This window comes from Parasteatoda tepidariorum, chromosome 2 (genome assembly GCF_982258835.1).
Source record: "Parasteatoda tepidariorum strain Cologne lab strain chromosome 2, Ptep-v5.0, whole genome shotgun sequence".
Lineage (NCBI taxonomy): Eukaryota > Metazoa > Arthropoda > Arachnida > Araneae > Theridiidae > Parasteatoda > Parasteatoda tepidariorum.
This window is the reverse complement of record NC_141756.1, coordinates 4,060,710-4,080,294: the sequence shown is the minus strand read 5'-3', so window position 1 is coordinate 4,080,294 and position 19,585 is coordinate 4,060,710. Positions and strand designations below refer to the sequence as shown.

The 19,585-nt window shown below is 27.4% G+C and overlaps 2 non-coding genes across 2 annotated transcripts; both read right to left on the bottom strand.

Moving 5' to 3' along the window:
• Positions 1-11,334: 11,334 nt before the first annotated feature.
• On the bottom strand, positions 11,335-11,406 carry TRNAH-GUG (transfer RNA histidin (anticodon GUG)). The gene has a single exon. It is a non-coding gene; the product is annotated as a tRNA-His (tRNA).
• A 7,284-nt stretch (positions 11,407-18,690) lies between these two features.
• TRNAH-GUG (transfer RNA histidin (anticodon GUG)) lies at positions 18,691-18,762 on the bottom strand. Its single transcript has one exon. It is a non-coding gene; the product is annotated as a tRNA-His (tRNA).
• Between the last annotated feature and the right edge of the window lie 823 nt (positions 18,763-19,585).

Below are 19,585 nucleotides of genomic sequence, written 5' to 3'. Positions count from 1 at the left end.
ACTACCTTCAAACTGAAATTTCACCCTTTCTCTCTGTTCGTGTTTTACTTAATTTTTTTTACTTTTTCTTCTTATTTTTTATTTTCAACACAGAAAGCGAGAAATGAATATTGCCCTAGTGAAGAAACATAATAGAAACTAGAACAACATAAAAAAAAAAGTTAAGAAAAGAAAAACAGAGAAAAGGTAAGTTGTAAAATCGGTTATAAGTGATCCAGTTTCTTAATAACAGGATTAGAATAGCCTTTAATCCTTAATGATTGATTCTTTAATCATTTTTGCTTTCATATTTAAAAAAAAAATGGTAACTTTTGGCAAAAAAAAAAAAAAAAAGGACTGCAGTACACCGTCTCAATAGTGTTAGTTAGCAATTTGTCAATAGTTAGCAAACACTTCTCCTACACACTACTCGTGTGCATTTAATGTCAAGTGCCTCCCTGAACCCGGATAGCGCGAATTCAGGGCAGGGTTGACGTATATGAAGACGACTACATGTGTGTCATCCTCATTCGAACGACCCCGCCTGGGATCGAACCAGCGACCTACAGTCCAGGCCTCCTTTCGGATTACAGGACTGCGCTACCAGTCCCAGCCGTCTTCATCGATTCTAAATTCTCTTTAAATATACGTATGAAAATAAAATATTAACTTCACTTACTTGACAGCGCCATCTCTTGGAGAGAAACATTATGATTTTTTTTTTTATCAAAACATTAAATATTTGCCTTTCTCTCTCTCTCTAAAAAAAAAAAAAAAAAAAAAATTAGTAGTAATTTATTGTGTTTCATTCTTATCTTAATCATATATATCAAATTTTTTTATATTAACTATGTCGTTACACATTTACCAGTATAATGTGAAAATAAATTTTACTGTAGTATACCTGTATGTGACTACTCTGTAACTTTTAGTTCAGGGTAGAGCAGAAATAATATATTAGTTTAAAATTAATTACAATTAGCGGAATGTCTAATATTATGTTAAATGTTTAGTAATGTTTTAATTTCTCTTCGATCCAAACACGCTTATTTCAAAAACATTTTTCTTTCACTTTAGAGCGCCATCTATTGATAATTTTGGAGTTTAAATGTCGCATTCACCTAATAAAACAGAAGCAAATTATAATATGTATTATATATTTATATTATGTTATCAAGTTATGTTATATTATTTCAAAAGAATTAAGTTATAAAAGCTATATGAATGTGTTGTAAGTTTGAAGTGTATTCTATTTATAAAATAGTTATGCACTTTGTCTATTCATTTTTTCTTAATCGTATTTATTTTCGTTAGACATACCATATTACTCAAAAAAGTTATGATTATTGATCAATATTGATACGATTTTATAAGTCACATCGTATACATATATTCTGTAATTAATCACAAGAACAAAATAGAGCTCTCATAAATTGCAGAATAAAATCTTATTCTGTTTCAATTTATCATTTAATCATGGTACATAGAATTAAATTCCAGAAAACTTTACTAAAAATTATTGAGATTAAATGATTAAATAATACAATTCAAAGATATGGAAAAATAAATAGTCAATTAGTATTTTTAAAAAAATTCTGATACTCGTCTATAGTTTATTAGTTTTGTTAAAAATAAATAAATTAATTTAAAGTTTAGAACATCAAAAGTTTATTTTGAAGTTTAGTATCATAAATACGTGAGATTTTATAACCTTATAAGTTTAGTTTAAAAACCTATGCAAATTATTTAACTTAAAGATAAAGAAGAATCCTTATGCTTAAAATAAATGTTTAAATAACTGCTGCTTGAAAACTTTTAAAAAGCGTCGTGTTAAAATATCGTTAGATTACATAGGAAGACATATTTAAAAAAAATTGTAAATTTTACACAGTTAAACGTTAATTTTTATATGAGATTTAATGTCTTAATTATTTTGCGCAAACAGTAAATGATAATCTTTCTCCTTATACTTAAAATGAGTCATAAATAATAACTGCTGTTAAAAAAATCTTACAAAGTGTTATGTTAAGGCGCCATCTTTTGCCAGGAAATCAATATTTAAAATAAAAAGAAGATAACAAAATTATATTAATTACAAATTGTGTAACAAAAACAGTTTTATTCCAGCATCCAGAAATAGCTAGAATTTTAAAAAAATATTTAATATTAAGAAACCTTTTATTGTTAAATCTTAATTTTAATTTAGAATAATATTAAAAAGAAAAAAACTATTACTATTTTTTCAAGAACTTCATGGCCGCCATCTATTATTGAATAAAAGGAAATCCCACTCTAAATTACATTCTCAATTAATATGACGATCATTTTAAGTACTTATTTAATTAATGGAATTGAAATGATTTTAAAATATATGTTTTTAGGTACTTTTCTTGTTTATTACAACTGAAACTATCGTATTTAAATATCATTTACATATAAGACCATCTTTCAGAATTTTAAATTTTGCAGTTAGGATATAATTATATATATATATTTTTAAAGGCCCTGTGTGCGTAACAATGAGGCATTTTATCAGAGTTGATAAAAATCCTTATGTTTAAGAAATATAGACCAAACATTGGATTTTTTATATATTTTTTATCTCCTTTCTTGTTTAACGGCAGAAACTCTGATAAAATGTATAAATAATACTGAATATTATTTAACAATAATACTGCAACCCTAAATTTTTAATAACATTAATAAAAAAGGGCTAATATCATTATTTAAATTTTTTAAACTAATTAATAAATAAATGAAGTAAGTTACTTTTTTTTTTCTTCATCAAATTCAAAGCCATAACGAATTGTGGAGACAGACAACCGATTTGTCTAATGAAAAATAAAGTTTAGGTCAAAAAGAGTTTTTTAAAATAACTTTTTCCTTTGCAGATCAAGCCTTTATTCTTTAATTATTAGTAGATACTCTAACTACATGCTTATTAAGTTTTAAAATTAAATAGGTATAATTGAAATATATTTACTGATAATAAAGCAACAAAATATTTTACATGCTACAATCAACTCATTAAAATATAATAATAACTAATGTAATGCAAATGTATTTAAATAAACTCATAAAAAAACTAGATTTACTTTTAAAAATGGGATATAGTTTTGTAAAACATTCAAAATTTTAAGTGAACCCTTATTTTAGAAACCAGTAGTTGTTAAATAATAAAAAATAATAAAGAGCCTATAAAAACAATATAACGACAAGCAACACTTTTTAGAAACGAAACGAAAAATTATAATTTCATCTAAATTATTGAACAGTATATATATATATATATATATATATATATATATATATATATATATATATATATATATATATATATATATATATATATATATATATATATATATATATATGTGTGTGTGTGTGTGTGTGTGTGTAAAAAACACGAAGAAAATTGAGAAAAACAATAAGTTTCATTTATTGCGCACAAGCTGCAAGTAAATAGAATTCACAAAATAAGTTCAAAATGAAGATAAAACGGAGAAGAATTACAGACAAATGAAAAAAATGGAGAAAAGAAAATTAATAATAAAGTAAAAATAACAAAAAACTGGAGAAAAAAAGAAGAAAAAAAAACATCCGAAAAAAAGGGATAGAATTCATTTAAAAAATCCGGAAAATAAAAGATATGATCTTTTCATCAGCTCACACGATTATATCCGCAAAAAAGAGTGCTTTCTAATATTCTATCGATGTAGACAAAACGAAATATATCAATACAATAGCGTGAGGAGCACTCAAAAATTTTTTACAAAAATTACAACAAATAAAATAGAACGCGATAAGTAAAAATAACACCAAAAAACAGAAAATAAAATCTAAAGAAAAAGCAGAATAAAACATGAAACATAATCTATAAAGCGAGTAGCGAAATCAAATGAACTTACGTGAACGGGAAATTTTTCAAGAATGATTTAAAATATTTTCGTAACAAGATAGCCAGATTGCAAAATATGAAAACAAAAGCGCAAATTGAGACATAAGCATAACTGGAGGAGTTTTGTTTTAAAGTGCGTTTGATTTGTTAGTTACCAAGGATGGGCCCGAAATGGATGTGCGCAAGGTAATATTATACTGGATAATTTGAAGAAGTTGACTATAAATAATTTTAGAAAATAAATATTTATATAAGAACAAAATAGAAAAGAGAAAGAAGCATGAATTGCCTTATTGAATTTGCACATATTAATTTGCTTATTGAATTTGCACATAATTTTAGCCACGGGTTTGCCCCAGGGCTAAAGAGAATAGAAGGGTTGGTTCACTCCTTTGAAGTATCTCTCGCCGCGCCGATCTTCCGACGTCACTCTAGTGACGTCACTTTGGCGCAAAGCTCGCACTTTTACTTCAAGAACGGAGCGTTTGGCCTTACTAGCTCTAACTAATATTGGATCATTTCTTTTTGCGAGATATTCTAAGACATTGTTATTTTCTATAATTACTTTCCTCAGTTTTTGCAGTGAATTTACAAGAATTTAAAACTATTATCGAAATGCTAGTTTGCGCGATTGCAACTTGCAAAAATTCTGATACAAAAACAAAAGGAAAAAGTATAATTTTTCGCGTGTTCCCTAAAGTAAATGAACAACTATGTAAAGAATGGATTCCGAAATGACACAGTTAATATAAAACAGCAATACGTTTATTCTGTCGTAAAGAACTTTTATAAAAATTCATTATCTAAATAGAAACCGCCTATCATTACTTCATAAAGAAAGGCAGGTGAAAAGAATTAAAACATGGATAAAGTCAAAGAAAATTAAAATGTAAGTAAAAAGTATAAATAAAATATATAGTATATAGTTGAAATTCTCCTAATTTCATAACATATTTTTTAATGTAGTTATTCTAAATATTTATGATTTTTTTTAAAAATTATATTATCTTTAATTTAAATATCTATAAATTATATCATCGTAAATTTAAATGACTATAAACAATTGTAAAATTTCTAATGTCATTATGAACCTAATTTATTATTTTGTTTCAGCAATTAGCTTTTAAGGTTGATGTTTCCTAATGATTAAGTATGAACAAATTGCTATTAACGACATATTTTAAAATCAGGGATTCTAAATTTAACTTAACTTATCGTTATAAAAGAATATGTAGATAAAAAAAGTGTCGATATATGCCTTTATTTTTCTTAATAGTTGAAGTTAAAATAAAGTAAATTTAAAGTAATAAAGTAAGTTTTTAAAATAAAGTATTTATCGTGTCATTTTCACCAACTAGCAAAACATTTTTATGAGTTTAAAATGGTATTTTTTTTAATATAATAACCAAGAAAGTTTTTTTTTGAACTATGTTTATGAACGGAAATAATGTGTTAATTACGTAAAGTTTGAAGGCTAATAACCAGAAAAAGTCTAACTTATTTTTACAAAGAGAAAGATGCAAAGTTATCATATCTTTGCTTGCGATCTCCGAGATCTGTGGACACAGTGACGTCATGAGGAGGGAAATCGTAGCTTCTGCTCTAAGAGCGGAGTGAACTAGCCCTTGTATTCTCTTTAGCCCTGGGTTTGCCTGAAATAGATTTGTACATGGAAAAATTATGTAAGTTAACAAAGGAATTTTTTACTAAATAATTTTGCTCACGGATTTGCCCGAAATGGATTTGAACATGATAAAACTATATAAATTAATAAAGAAAATTTTTAGTAAATATATCCACAATAATATACAATTAACTCAATGATTTTATATAGAATTTTATTACTTTAGTTGGGTATCCATTGTTTTTTATCAAATTTTGCAAAACAAAATTTAACAAATCGATAGACTCTTTCAAAATTTGAAAAAAACCTGTTTTTGCAATATTTTGAACTTATTTTATGACTTCTATTTACTTGCAGTTTATGCTTAGTAAATAAAACTTATTAATTTTCTTCGTTTTTCTCTTTTCCTTTTCGTATTTATTCCACTGCAGTACTGTATAAGAAATATTTTCTACCTAAGTCTATTATTTAAAAAAAAATCCTGTGATTTAAATCAAGATTTTTTTTTAAGAAAAATGTTTTTAAAGAAATGCCAACAATGCTTTTATATTTTTCTTGACATTATCCGTTTGCTTTCCACAATTCCTCACAAATGGGAAATATTTGAAATTTTTAATATAATTAATTTCTATGACACCGAAGTTGAATTCGTGTTTGTCACACTTCTCACATAAAGGAACATCAATTTTTTATGTAAACGTATACATATTTTAAATATAACAGATGCATATTTTACATATAAAGTAAAATAACTGGTCTGAATAACATATTTAAGGAATAGGAAAAACATATCCATGATTTAGCGAGTATAAGGAAAAAATATGAATACGTTAATTTAATGCAATTTTGAAAATAAACTGTAGCAACGGTTACAGGAAGAGCAAGAAGAATTATTAAAGCAATCACAAAATTTGGAGTAGTACTGTAAGATTTTTTAAACCATAGTATTCAGTGTCTTTCTTGAAACTGGAAACCTTGATTAATTAACAGTACTTCACAACCTCCAGTGGAAAGGTCTGTTATCATGCAACAAGATAAATAACATTTTCTACTGCAAAAGAGATAAAACTTGGAGTGTTGTTTACAAAGATTTATTTTCTTTTATTTTACAACCGTCGTTGAACAGCCTAACCAATTTTTTTGGATTTACGACTAATCTTGCGTTCAACTAGATAGCCTTGTACTTTTGAGTCCAATTCAAAAGACAAGGGAACTCCTGGATCAAGTATAGGGATAAATTTGCCTTCCTGGGGGACTTTTTGATGGAACCTACCCGCATTTGCGTTACATGGAGAAGAAAACCATAAAAATCTCCATGATCCGTCAACGACTGAACATATTTTACGTCATCGCTATGGTCGGTGCGAGCCGGATGCGGAATTTGTATCGACCAGCCATGGCAGAGATTCGAACCCGATTCAACTCATCGGAAGGCGAACGCTCTTTCCTTGGAGCCATTATGGCTCTTATATAGATTATTTCATTTTATTTGGGTTTACGACTTCTAATATTCAACTCCGTAGCCTTGTAATTTTGATCCAAATCAAGACAAGGGAACTCCTGGTTCAAGTATGAGAGAAATTTTATTTCGTGAACTTTTTGATGGAATTAACTCGCACTTGCTTTACATGCAGACGAAAACAACCAGAACCTCCCACGGTCAGTCTGACGGTAAGGCGATCCGAAAACCACTGAGGATATTTTTTTCACGACAGCACTGCTGTTGGTGTGAACCGGTTGCGGCATTCGTATCAACCAGCCAGCCATCACTTGGATTCGAACCCGATTCACCTCATTGGCAGATGAGCGCTTTAACCCCATTGAACCATTACGGTTCTTGTATAGATTATTGAAATTTTCTTACCATGGCAAGAAAGTGAGGAGAGAGAGAGAAAATTGTAACATGACTATTGAAAAATCATTGACAATTTCCGGTCCTAAATTTTTGCTGCCCTGGGCGGTGGCCCATCTCGCCTACCCCTAAGCACAGTCCTGTATATTTTAATCAGATTTTGCTTATTGTTCTTATGTAAAAATTTTAGTAGGGAACGATGAGTCAAAAGAACATTCAATGAGTCGCTAAGTATCTAATGAGAGAAATATATATTCATTTAAAAGAATTTAATATAATCAACTGGATTTGAAAACGTAACAATGAGACATTTAAAAAAATATTAAATTGAATGTTGTTTATAGAAAATCATTCGAAGCTCTTTTTAGTTATACGTAAAAGGACCATTAACGATTTCAAATTTTTATTATAGTCTTAATAATAGGTTTTAAACTAAACACGACCAATAGAAAAGATTTAAAAACTTCATAAAAATTGAGAAATATTGGCGCACATTTAAGTAATTTTATTAATTAAAATTAAAAAAAACGATGAAACCCTTTGTAGTTGCCTGTGGAATAAGCTGCTGAAATAAGCTAACGGTCATTTTTTCTCACTCTTCTCCGATGTCAAAATCACTATACGTAAAAATAAAAAAAAAATTTATACATATTTATATAATTTTTTATTGCTGAATTAACTTTTTTTAATCTCTAATAATAAGTGTCGCCTCTAATAATAATAATCGTCGTTAATAACTGTCGCCTCTGAGGAGCCGACAACTGTCACCACTCTAAAATTAAAAGTTTTTGTACCTTACTACCACATTATTTCAGAAATTTTGAAAGTTATTTTAAAATATTGTGTTATGTATTTTTAAGGATTTATTACTTAGATTAGCTCAAATAGTATTTGAAAGCACTCGGAGTGCAAAGGGTTAATCCAATCAAAAAATAAAAAGCAAAAAGTGGCTATTAAGTGAATAGGATCCATTAGGTTAGAGGAAAAAGCGGCTACTAAGTTATTAGAATCAACCGGCCACTGGCTACTTACTGAAAATTAAAATTTTCTAGTCTAGCTGTATATATTTCTGCTTTTCATAATGTACGGAGCTAAGCAATTCAGTCGAAGACAAGAGCCAGTCCATTCTAAATTTGTATTTAAAATCAAAATCACTGTTCAAAATAATAGAAAAATTGAAAAATATGAAAGTTTCAATTTCTAGTGTTTTTACTGCTATTTTTACATTAAGTATGTAAGTATAATGACAATTTCATCTGGTGTTATGAATTGTCGTTATATTTAAAAACAATTCAAAACCATGTTTTAATTTTGTTTTGGTTTCAAATGGGAATTAATCTATAGTTAAAAAAAAGCCCATTTCTAATCATGATTTTCAATATATTATGGCTCTAAAATTTCTCTAACTTAAGGTCATAAAATTTAAATTTCCTTAAGACGAATGTTATATCCGATATATCATAAATTATTTTTTCAGTGCAAAATGTTTACCTGCTTACGTGTTTAATGTTTACATGTTTAATTTTTTATGAAAAGTTCTGTAAGTAGTTTTTAGATCTTAGTAAGGAGAGTATAGTTTTGTAGTATCCTTCATACAAAGACAATTATTACTGTTAAAAGTCTTATTTTTCACTTACAGCAGGTAAATGTACCTACTTTCTCAATAATTATTAGCAAGATGTTAATAACGACAATAATTTTTAAAAATGCAAAACAAAGCAAACAAACCCTTACAAAAATCAATAAAAATGAACTAAAAATAAAAATTGATGTCCTTAAAATTTTTTGAAACGTTTTTATACTATCTTATGGAAAAATATATATTCAGTTCATTAGCCAAATATCAAAAGTATTCGCCAAATGCAAATCTTAACAATTTTCTTTTATAAATATTTTTTTCCTGTGGAAAAAATCATTCGCCAATACTTTCGCTGAAACACAATTTTATTCGCCAAATTTACGATTTTATCGCATAAGGCGAGGTGGCGAATGGGGGAGAGAGGGTCCTATATATATAGTATACATATAAATTTAAAAATGTCACAATATTAAAAAATCGTAGTGGCCGGTTTAAAATACAGACCCCAAATTGTTCAGAATTAAATTATTTTTACTATTTTATCTGGTTTGTTCAGTAGCAGAAATATGCAGATAGCCTACTAGCTTTGGAATAATATAGAAAAGGCTTTACCGAGTTGTTTTGGATGTTCATCATAATCGTTCATTTTGTTTAACTTCTTAAAAACTATGAAATGACGAAGGATTGTAAACGACTGTATCGGGTAGTACGATGACAGGCGAAATACTAATATTCGATAGTTACTTCGAAAATTTTTTACTCATACTATTGACGTAAAAAAAATGCTCTGCAGAGAGAGGAATACAACTACAGAGTTGAAATTTTACAAGTTGTATAGGTTAGTTTTGTTTATGAATTTAATACGAGCTTTCCTTTTTTGGAAATTCAAATTTGTTCAAAAGTAATTAAAATTTTAAGTTTTTTCTTCGCGTTAACATTTTGTTTTGTTGCGCAAAAACTATAATATTTAACTTTTTTTTAGAAAATTAATTATATAATTTTTATAGAACTGTAGAAAAATGCATAGGGAGTAAAACGAAATAATAAAAAAATTAAGATTCGGAAATTAGTTACTGTTAAACTGCATGCAAGATTTATAAACTTTTAAACAGAAAAAAAAATACCATGTTGGGTCGATCTGTATAGCCTGCTGAAATACAACTACGTAGTTAAAATAGCCATTTTTATTAATGAACTTAATACGAATTTTATTTCGAAATTCAATTTTGTTTGAAAGTTAGATCAAGTTTAAGTGCTTCTTCTTAAATCTTTTTCATTTTTTTTGCTTTAAATATTGACCGTTATACCAATTTGTTTTAACATATATATTAAAATTTAAAAAAAAGGAAAAAGAAAAATTAACACAAGAGCGATAAAAACCGTTCTCTGTTGAATTGTTTTGAGTCTTGTCAATGAGTAAAATTACTAGTTTATTTCCCCTTATTGAGTGATATAATCTGCATTCCTTCGGTTAATTTATTTATTTAGAAAAACTAGTTAATGGGATCCTTCGCCAACAAAGAATGTCTAGTCATCAATGTCTTAGTTGTAAACTATATATTTATGTTTTATTTACCGTTTTTTTTAAAAATTCTATTTTATTTTGATTGCAGATTTATTTTATATACGAAGTTATTTTCCAACTATTAATTTTTTTTTATATTTCAAATGTTTTAATAAATTTTTTTACTGAAATTGAAATTTATAATCATGGTAACAATCTTATTCAACATTTTAGACTTAAAACTAAAAGCGGTATTTCTTTATCATATCATAAAGTAATTTTTGGATATTATCTTGTTGCGCAATATTGAATTATAAATGTATGGAATTAACTTTTTTACAATCATCAAAGGGCAAATAAGTTATATTTACTTCTGTAGTATATATATTTGTATATTATATGTGTTAAAGTTTTTATACCCAATGTATCAAAACTAAAATAATTATTCAAAATTGGACAGTAATAGGGGGAATTAAATATTCGCACTGCTTGGTTAAGAAAAAAAAAACCTTTTAATGAAATATTTTTTCTTGTGCAAAAAATCTAAATCTAAAGCATGAAATTTCAATGATAACTGAACAAAATGTGCATGTTTAAAATTTAACCCAATTGAGCAGGGAACAAAATGTGTGGAATGGAATAAAGTATTTTGGAATCCTTACCTAAATAATTTGTAATTTTGATAGTTTATCGATAAGAAACCAAAATGATTTCGGAGTAATCTTAAAAAGTGGCGAGAGTTAGCAAACAGAAATTGAACTCACAAGGAAACATATAATCTTTTTTATGCATGTATGTTTTTTTTCTTGATCCCTTGTGAAGAATTGTATTGGGCGTTTATATAGATCATGATTATGCAAAATATAATTTAAAAATATCACTGTGGAATAAAATTACATGCCGTGACCAGGATTCGAACCTGGGTTATTGCGGCCACAACGCAATGTACTAACCACTATACGATCACGGCTACGTTTGTTCAGTTGGAAAAAAGATTAAACTTAAAATAAAAACTACTATTGCTCTATTTAATCTAATCTTAAATCGGTTGTAAGAGCCACACCTTTCCCTCTTTTTATGAATACTTTAAGTATGAGTTTTCTTACTAGATGGCAGCAGCAAGCATAAAATTTTCTACAGATTTGTAGGGCCTTTCTCTTTTTTATTGAAAAATCTGAGAACTTACAATAAAAGTAATTATGTCATTAGTAGAACACTGTGAAATGAGAATTTTTAAATTCGATCTGTTAATTTTATCGTAGAAAATATCGCGTTGTTATTAAGAGAATTTAATTAGTATTATGGTAGAAAATATTGAGTCGTTATTAAAATATTGAGTTGTTATTTATGGTAGAAAATATTGACTTCGTATTACTGAACTTCGTAGTACTAAATTATTTTTAAGAAAGAAGATTTTTGAAAAATTTGTTTGTCACGAAATTGAAAAATACTATCTGTTAATCACATTTTAAGTTGATATGCTAAAGTGAAAAAGGGAAATTAAAAATAATTAAATTATTCGTATATAATATTATGCTAAAAACATACAGATTAGCGAAAAAACGTTTAAAGTTAAAATGCACTCTTATTTTAAAATATTTGAATAAACTGTCTTAAACAATTTATTACTTATCAGGAAGTGCGCAATGAAATAGACAAAGAAGTAGACAAAGAAGTGGAAAATTACGGAAAGAAGAAATGGTTTTTTTCAGAAATCAAAACTCAAAATTCTCTTCATAAATAATCTACTATTTATCTTACTTAATGTCTTATTTTCTGAGATGATTGAGGTTTGAAATGCTCACTATTCTTGTATTATATTTTTTATTTATCAACAAAGTGTAATCATAGATGACTGCATCATTAAGCAGAAAGATATATTTTTTAATAACTTATCACAAATTAAATAATACCAGGTAACCATAAGCTCCCGGAACCGTAAAATGTTAATTTACAATTAGCATTATTTTTGGAAATAGTTTAACGTTATTTTTATTTATTATAATATAACATATCATTAGTTTAATAATTTGATTTTGTAAAATTATTTATTTGTTATTTTTTGTATTTAAACTGTACAAAAAAGAGTTTTTGATGCTGTTTTTTTGTATTGTTGCGTGACATTTCAAAGAATGAAACATAAGATTTCAAATATTAAATTTTGCTTGTAATCATAGATGACAGCATCATTAAGATGAATAAAATATTTTCTCCAAAAACTAATCTCAAATGAAATTATTCCTGACCATACGTCTCAGAATGATAAAAAATAAATATATTATTAGCTTTTTTAAAAAATAGCTTCACATTAGTTTTTTAAAAATTTAATATAACGCATCATATCTTTAATAAATTTATTTATGAATTACTTTTGAATTTAAATTGACAAATAAGAGTTCTTGATGTTTAAAATTTTTTTAACGAGAATTCGTAGCAAAAATTTCAAAAAATATATACATTTTCTCGACTATTTTGTAAGAACTAATTAAAATTTTACAAACACGAGTTATTGCGTGATTTTTATAATGTTGCTCAATATCTCAAAACATAAAACAAAAAATGTAAATACTTAATTTTTTTATTTAAATATTACATTTCTTAATTAATTTTTGTTACTGTCACGAGTACTTCGCCATGGAGTAGTGTAGTAATTAAGGCGAATATCGTAACTTAGTTACTTCATGTAGGATATTCATATTTATCAATTTTTGTTTTTATTAGATAATTAGAACATCGACTTAAGAATAATAACTAAATTTATTTTTTAGTAATAATATAAAATTAGTAATAATATAAAATTGTTCATAATGTAAAATTAGACAACAAAAAAAAAATTGAATATCGTATAAATCGGCGTATAAGCCCACTTATCAAACCCCTAAAATTTCATAAAAAACAAAGGGTCGACAAAGTCGGACAATCGTTGATTGTGAAGTATCGATTCATTATAAGCAATAAGATAGATTTGAATAACTTTTTATCAATTTACCTTCACAAATTGCCCCTCTTAAAAAGTACTTTTAATATTTTTCTCATGATATTTTTTTGCATATGAAGTTTTTTTAGAAACAGTACTTTAAATTACATTCAGAAAAAAATGAAGAATAATAAAAGTTACGAAACTTTTTTTGACGAGTATTTCAAATAATATGAGACAATGAAAACTTTTGAAATTAAGCATTAAGTTATTAATTTAAATATTCCAGAACATCATCTGAGTCGTGACGAAAACGGATCTCACTTTGCAATTTATTCTACTTCATCTTCCGAGTCTTAAAAAAATCGTCTTCGTTCCCCATCCAAAGAATTCGAAATTCCACTTTTCTTACAATATTTTGCAGCAACATTTAAATCGCCATTTTGCCATGCGTCTAATATCATTTTACACAACACCTCTATAGTAATAATAATAAAAGCGGTCGATTTACACTTACGGTATGCAAGAAATTTGCTATATCGTAATCAAAAATATGGAGTCGACTTATACACCGAGATACATTTATTAAAAACAAAATCGCGACCGTGGAATCTTTTATGAAATTAAATTAATCTATGAAAATTACGCCGTTTGTTGCGTTTATAGCGAAAGTAGTTGTAAGAAGTGAGGTGTTCTAAGAAATCAATAAATTAAAAAAGTGAATAAAAGAATAAATAAATGAGTAATAAATAAATAAATAATTAATGCAATAGTTATAATAATAAAAATACAATAGTATTCGTAACAAATATAAAGGGAATTGTTTTAAAAATGAAAGTAATTGTAATGAAAACGTAATAAAAAATTAATTGTAAATAATTATAATGAAAGTCTTCGTGTGGAGCATTGTAGAACCATTTTATGCCATTGAAAAACAACTTTAATCCGCTGTTTAATGAATAAATAAATCATAATTATAACAACGTGTTTTTTTTTTGTTGGTCTCTTTAAAATTATTTTATTTTACTAATTAACTAATGAGAATTGTTTACAGAACGGAATGTTGATAAGTTTTATTTCACTTCGACAATAAAATATTTACAAATGCAAAAGGGCGGTAGTACTTTGGCCGTACAGGGAATTTCACTTGTTGGCGCCACGTTTTTCAGCGCCACATGGGACCAATTCTCTGCAAACGCAAGAGGAGCTCATCTCTCGCTTCCCTCACGCACCAATTTGTGCTTTCCAGGCATCGAACCAACCACCTACTGCCCCGACTTCCGCTTGGATTACAGGGTTGCGCTACCAGCCCCAGTCACGAACAATCAGTTAGTTTCTAAGACATTCTTTTCCAGAAGTTCTCTACTTCTAGAGAACAGTGAGTAGTTCCCAACAGGTGATATTAATTGGTGGCGCTATCTATTGATAATATTTGAAAGTAAATTTTAGGAATTACTTAAAAGCTGAATCGGCACCAGATTTGCAATACCACGACAAAATACAAGAATTCACTGTTTTTTCAGCTGTTTATTCATGACTTAGATGGGTTAATAATTTTAATCGTAAATATTTATTTACCTTCATTTTCGATTCAACAAAAAAATTAATTTATTTAGAGTTTTCGGTGAATATTATTTCCTTTTAATCTTCTCTATTTTATTTATTTAAAGAAAATGGGAGTTTTTAAAAATAGTAATTTTTCTTTAGCTTATATGCTTATATACCTGCATATTTCCCAATAATTTAATAAGTCTAAAGGTTAAAAATAGATTATTTTTTTTTTCTTCTGATAAATTTTTGAGCTTTTTTTTTCTTTATCAAAAGCAGCGACCACTGCCGTGTTGTAATATATATATATATATATATATATATATATATATATATATATATATATATATATATATATATATATATATATATATATATATATATATATATATATATATATATATATATATATATATATATATATATATATATATATATATATATATATATATATATATATATATATATATAAAGAAAAAAGAACGCAACTATTTTTTAACCTTAAGGCTAATTAAATTATTATATTTATTGGGAAATATGCAGGTATATAAGCTAAAGAAAAGCGACTATTTTTAAAAACTCTTATTTTCTTTAAATAAGTAAAATAGAAGAAATAATATTCACCGAAAATTCTGGTTAGTTGGTTTTAGGCTATATGGCGTATATTTCTGCGAAGAGTTTTTTTTTTTTCGTTTGTTGCAGCAGAAAGGAAAGAAAAAGAAAAAACGCAATGCTTACAGATGGAAATTTTGAGGTGGAGTGTTTAAACTGTCAGCTGGTTTCTGTGAGTGATGACTGCTGTTTCCGAAATATGGCAAACAAATTCTGTCCCCCTTTTTTTTTATCACCAATCGAAATTTTATTCTTTTTCCTACATTAATAAGCTGCTGGATTAAATTAAAATAAATAATAAATAATTAAAATAAATAATTAAAATAAATAAATAAAATTAAAATGATTAAATTAAAATAAATAATAAATAATTAAAATAATTAATAAATAATTAAAATAAATAATTAAAATAAATAATTAAGATAAATAAATAAAATTAAAATGATTAAATTAAAATAAATAAAATAAATATTAAAATTATTATTATAATTAATCATTTCAATATTAAAAAAATATTGAAATGAGTCTTTCAAAAGCACTAAAAAAGGGTTCTATTTGTATCACATCTAAAACGACAAATGAAGGGCTCATTATTTTAATAAATGTTTATCACCGAAAATAATGCATTTTATTTTATTTTATAACCGTCGTTGAGCAGCCGACCCAAATTTTTTAATTTACTTCTATCCATTTTTAAATCCTTAACCTTATAATTTTGAACTCAATCCAGAAGACAAGGGAACTCTTGGATCAAGTATTTGAAAAATGTGCCTTCTTGGAGGACTCTATGATGGAACTAACCCGCATTTACGTTACATGGAGAGGAAAACCACAAAATGCTCTCATTGTCAGCCTGATGCTAAGGGAACTCTAACCCATTATCCGTCCACCAATGAAGATACTTTACGTCGGCAAGAGACGAGGGCGGAATTCGTATCGACTAACCATCGCTTTGATTTGAGCTTGATTCACCACCGCTTTGATTCACCACATTGGGAGGAGGATCCCTGAGACACAACAGCTCCCAAACTATAGTCTTTTATTTTATTTTATAACAGTCGTTGAACAGCCGACCCAATTTATGAATTTACGACTACTAATGCTCAACTACTAATCCTTGTAATTTTGAACCCAATCCAGAAGACAAGGAAATTCCTGGATCAAGTATTGGGGAAAATTTGTCTTTGTGGAGGACTTTTGATAGAACTAAGCCGCATTTTCGTTACATGGAGAGGAGGACCACGAGATCTCCCACGGTAAGCCTAACGGCAAGGGTACTCTAACCCATGATCTATCTACGACTGAGGGTAATTCACGGCAGCACTGTGGGTGGTGCAAGCCGGATGCGGAATTCGTATCGACTGGGATTCGAACGCTCTATCCCCGGAGCCAACGAGGCTCTCCAAAATATAGTATGTTTATTTTTGCGCCAATATTTGTGCTTCATAAATTTTTGCTTCGCCATCGTCCACAGGGTAACTAGATATGAAAAGTGATAGTCGCCACCACCACTTCTTTCAACCAAAATGTAACACATATGCTTTATTACTATTATTTTTAAAAGTAATATGGGTTTATTCCAAATATTCTTTTATATTCTAAAAATAAATTTTTTTCCTCGATTGTTTCGTAAAATTTTCGTACATTTTAGATACGAAATATTTAGATTTGAAATATTAACCATATTTAGAGAATTTCTATAAAATAAATGCCTTACATTATTAATACCAACGGTATTGTTAAATAACTTAAAATTACATCAACTTTTGAGAAAGTGGTCATTTTTTTAACATTTTATTACATTAGATCAACATTAGATCAATATGAAAAGCAATAAAAACATCATAACTTTTTACTGAATTCCATTGGCATTCAACTTCTGTAATATGTATACGTTCATGTTAAAAACTTGATTAACTGTAATTTTTTTTTTACGGAAAAGGAAGAAAACCGGAACAGACTAAGACCTAAAAGGACAAGTTTTGTGCTTTCTACATCTTAACTAACAGGTTCCGCATTTCAAAATGATTAAAATTATGATTACCTAGAAATAACTAAATGATTAGGATTTTTACAAAATTATAAGACTGTTTCAAATTAGAAAAGAAAAAAAAAATCGGAATAATTTTTTAATGAATAAATTTGATTTGTCATTACTTTTGTTTGATTTTGACTGTGTTTAAATTATTTTCACACTACCTGCGCATAAATAGAGGCGACGAAAATGAAATGATATTGGAAAAACTATTTAGGAAAAATACCCCTTTTGTCATCATTGCATAAATTATTTACCAAAAACAAATATTGCGTCTGCTATTGCAATTTCTGCTGATTCAAGACCCAAAATAGTGCTGAAATGTTCGTGTTTTCGACTTTTGATTTGCTGCTCGGGTAAAAAAAGTAAGATATATGAAAAGTAAGAAGTGGAAATAAATTTTTATTCTGTGATAATAATAGTAAAATAATACTAATAGTAATTATAGTAAATAATAATAATAATAGTAAAAAGAAAGGTATGTAAGACTTATGCTATTTTCATTAACCTCCTTTTCTAACGAGAAATCTTTAAAAATTAGAATTTAAATCCGATAGAAACATACTTAAACGTTCTAAACAGAAATGGATCTGTGCTTTGTATCATTAACCATACTGTCCGGGCTCTTTGTAGTCAGAGTAATTATCTTTTTTGTCCTTTCCTTAATTTAGATACATCAAAAATAAATGTTCCTTTTTTAGACAAAAATATTTTGTATGTTTTTATATAAAAATAAGACGTTTAAAATAATAAAATTAAAAGGCCCACCTCTTTATTTTAAATTTAAGTTAAAATGACTTCAGCATTTTTCACTCTCATAAGATATTTGCTCTTAGTTCCAGTAAGCGTATAATTTTTCTGTTGTTTTTTTTCTGATAAGATTACAAATCCAAAGTTATTTTACGTAAAATTTTAGTGTTTTCATGTTCTTATCTATTTTCTGCTCCTGTAACGCATAGACTTATGTATTTTTTTGTCTTGGGCTTGCATTTTTTAAATTTTTTTTTGCTGAATATAATTTTTTGATTTGCAATGTATAGATAGTTTGTATAGAATATGCTTAAGCAAATAAATATTCATCACACTTTTTAGAGTAATTTATCATTTCATTTCCAGTGAGGTATGTTATAAGCAAAAATATATGCCGTGACCAGGATTCGAACCTGGGTTATTGCGGCCACAACGCAATGTACTAACCACTATACGATCACGGCTACATAAAACTGTCAAGAAGATAAATTTAAGACAAAACAAAAAGTAGTGTTGCTCTATTTAACGTTAAGTATGTCGTCCCTTCTTCATCGATATGGTTGAAAGGGCCGCGCCTTTTCCTGTTTTACAGTTCTGTTACTAAAGTATTGTGCATTGTTCTTACTAGATGGCAGCAGTAGTAGTGCAGCTCCTTTTCTCGATAAGTGGTTGAAAAAGCTTTCATTCTTTTTCACTTTTTTAAAGAACATATTATTAATAACTTTTTTACTGAATGACAGCTGTTACTTTTGGCATCAACAATCATTATTGCGAATTCTTTCTTAAGAGGCATGAAAATGATTGCTTCAAATTAAACCAAATTTAACTTTTTGTTTAGTTATGCCATCTAGTGGCGTTTAATAAAAAAGAAAGAAACAAACTCATTCGTCATCATTTTTCTATATAAAATTATAATTTTTAACCACCAGAAAAAGCTTCGCTTCCCATCGTTTTTCTTAAAGCATTTGTCAATTTAAAAGCATATTTCTTGTTAGAAATTCTTTCAGGAAGAGAAGGGGTGGGTGGGCTACAACATCGTGTATTCAATGAAAGAACACATCTTATCAACGAGTAAGCACTCAAGTAACTCCTAATTTTAGATGAGATCAGAAAACTAGATAATCTAGTGTTATTTTGCACAACTTTCTATTATTAGGAAGATACAAAAGGTCGCTGTTTTCTCTGCATTATATAACGTTAGACTCAATACAGACAAATATTATCTAGCTTTCGCAGTAATATTATTTTGCATTGGTTTTTGTACTGAATAATATAAAATTTTAGATT